Source organism: Triplophysa rosa, linkage group LG17 (assembly GCF_024868665.1).
Source record: "Triplophysa rosa linkage group LG17, Trosa_1v2, whole genome shotgun sequence".
NCBI classification, from domain to species: Eukaryota; Metazoa; Chordata; class Actinopteri; order Cypriniformes; family Nemacheilidae; genus Triplophysa; species Triplophysa rosa.
Genome location: NC_079906.1, coordinates 1,842,454 through 1,845,553, shown reverse-complemented (window position 1 = coordinate 1,845,553; position 3,100 = coordinate 1,842,454). Strand labels below are relative to the sequence as shown.

General features: G+C 39.3%; 1 protein-coding gene across 2 annotated transcripts in view; it reads left to right on the top strand.

Moving 5' to 3' along the window:
* The window catches only part of brpf1 (bromodomain and PHD finger containing, 1), a 342,746-nt gene that overhangs the window by 143,618 nt on the left and 196,028 nt on the right, over positions 1–3,100 (top strand). The gene's annotated exons all lie outside the window — the stretch shown is intronic.

The window sequence follows — 3,100 nt, the reverse complement described above, 5'->3', positions numbered from 1 at the left end:
AGACACATAACCAGAATTCACTAGTTCTTGATAACACGGCCTCTCAGTACCTTCCTCCCTAATTGGAAAATAGAGTGATGTCCCTCTTATTCGGTCTGCAGGTGGTTTTCGGTGTGGGGTGTCATCCGTATGATCAGGTCTGAATTTTTCAGCAAATTGTTCGAAGGCAGATGACATTCGTCAGATACAATGTTTATCAGGTCAATTATTAGGGTAATATGCAGTAAAGTATTTCCAAAGCCGTGAATCAATGTCTGTATATTCCAAGCTTATATAGCCAGTTGCTCTGTCCAATACTGGTCGAAGGTTTTTTCTTGCTTCTCCAACAATATATGTTCTTCCTAATTGCGCTTCATTGTCTGTAGATTTTTCTGCAATTGTTGCAAAGACTGCTAATATGCTGTCGTCATTTGCCAATATTCTGTCGATGTCCCTTGATCTATGAGTATTTGCCAAAAAAGAAGTTGACCAAAAATATGTTGGACTAAATGGAAAAGTTCTAGAGTGTGATGTCTTTATATTACGTAATAAATGATCTTGAGTTGTCAATGGTACAACGTGCTGCCACATGTGGAAAAGTCTTTTGAAATGGGTGAGGTCACTAAAGGAGTCACTGCAGGGTAACTAATATCTTTAAGCTACCTATGTTCGTCCAGTGGGTGGCCCCCACCCTCTCTATATGAGGGTAGTTCTTCCACTGGCACTTTGCCCTCATGCTCCTACTCACAGTTCTAGTTCCTTGGATAAGGCACACACGTATTCCCACTCCGTGATAGGTAAGTTATGACCTCTAGTTGTTAAGGCTTTCTCTCGTTGTCCACCCTCTTATGCCAGATTTGTTGTCGGTTTGGTGAATATTCTTCTTCCTGGAGTGGAAGACATCATTTCCATGGTAATCTTATTTCCTTTCGTCGTATCAGTTCATATACGTCCGTGATGTCATTCAGAAACTCTGTTGCTTTGAGAATCTGCAGATCACCCCATTCTGAATTCTGATTCAGATCACCCCAGTCTTGTCCTGCTTAAAGATTGTGATGAGAGTGAGAAAAAGATGGAAAGAAAAATGGAGAAAAGAAAATAAAGAGAGCACATAATACATAGCCCTCTCAGTTAGTTCTCTTGGGGTCATAAATGAACAAATAGACTTGTTGTTTCAATCTGGGCTAAAGGGGAGGGGTTACTGTCAAAATAATAAACAAAACATAGGCTATCTTCCTGCCTATTAGTGTCTTAAAAGAATATAACTATACTACATGCCCCAAAAGGAAAAACAATTATATACTATCTCCCTTACTTATTCAAAAACAGAGATATAACAGTAAATCAAAGTGGCACCCCTGTCTTGTTTGTGTGCTAGACAGTTATGGATTGTTATCATATTCTTCACAGTTTTCCATTGCTGTAACCATTGTTAACATAAATGCTTCAGAGTCATGTTGCACATATAGTTTAGCATGTAATGACATTTGTTTTGCTGTGGCTCTAACCATCAAAGATCTTATCATAGGGATAACACAACAAAGTAATACTGCAGAAATCATTAAGACAGTAACAATTATCATTCCCGCTTGAGTTAGCCATTCTCTCCATGACCCAAACATGGATTCAAACCATGTTCCAAATGCCCTATCTGTCCCAGCATTGGCTGTCACTTCATCTCTTAGATTTTTCAATTTTTCCATGGCATGAGTAAAAGATCCATCAGGGGCAGTATTATTAGGAATATAAGTACAACAATCTTCTCCAAACATTACACACACTCCTCCTTTCTCAGCTAATAACCAGTTTAGGGCTTGTCTATTCTGCCAAGCCATTTTACTTGTTGGGGCTAATTGTTCTCCAAGTGCTTCAAGCGCATCATTTGTAAAATTAATAAATCTCTGTTGATTGTAATACAAATAATTAATCCATTCTGTGTTCTTATTTGGGGTTATCCATATGAGGATAGACTCAAATCCAGATCTCACCTCATCTCTTGCTTTAAATTGGTATGGAATATTTCTAGGTTGACCAATTGCATCTAAATAAACATTTGGATCATTTTGGCATGCTCTTTTCATAATACTATGTTTGGGCTTGCTTTTCACATTCACATTTGGGTCCCATGTAATTATAGTAACATCTTGTATTAGTTTTACTCTTGCACATAATCCTATCCATTCTTCCGGCAATGTTGGTCTTAGTTTGCTTCCTCCACATAACCAGAAATAGTCAGCAATAGCATTCACTTGGGTTTGGTAAGATTCAATTAATGGCCATCCTATTGTCATATTTGGGCAGCTTTCCCAACCTATTACTGTGAAGTTATCTGTGAATGTGGCTGAAGCAAACTTATTACTCCACTGTTTTTTAACACCCTTTTGGTCTCGCATGCTGTTATCCAAATGCCAAATAGTTATGCAATTTCCTTCAAACAATCCTACATCATTACCACCCTTTTTGTATGTACTATTAAAGCATTCATATTGTAATGTATAATCTATGTCATAAACAACTGGAACTTCAGTCATGTTTGCTGGCAGGTGTATATTAATGTCCATACATTCCTTTCCCCATAATGGGTGAATATAGTATTTTTCTCTGTTTTTTCGCCCTGCCAGGGCTAAGCATTCAGCATGACAAAAAGGAACAGTGTTTCTCTGTTTAGTACACTGTTTTGTGTAATGTCCAGCACAATGTCTATAATCATATGGGTTTGGCACAACGATGAGTTTGCTCAATGGTGAAGGGGTGCAAAATACACAACTTTCCACGTATGACTGTTCCACAGTAAAGCTTGCCCACCTATACCACTCATTGTGAATGGCAATGTCCCAAAGTCTCTCATATTGTGGTAGTCCATCACAAGTCGAAGTCTGGGGGTGACCATCTGAGGTCTGACACATCAACGGTTGGGAAGTCTTCTGCCAGTAATCGTTCAAGGGATAATTCTGGATCAAGTTCCCCTGGGCTTGTGGTATCGTCTGTACCAGGTTTATCAGTAACAATATCGTGATCAGAATGTCCTGCATCTCTCCCCTTACTGGTGCCTGACCTGTCGCCTGTCTGGGTCGGTGTGGTGCCTGGTTCCTGTCTATGGCGGCTATCTCGAGTTGTACTA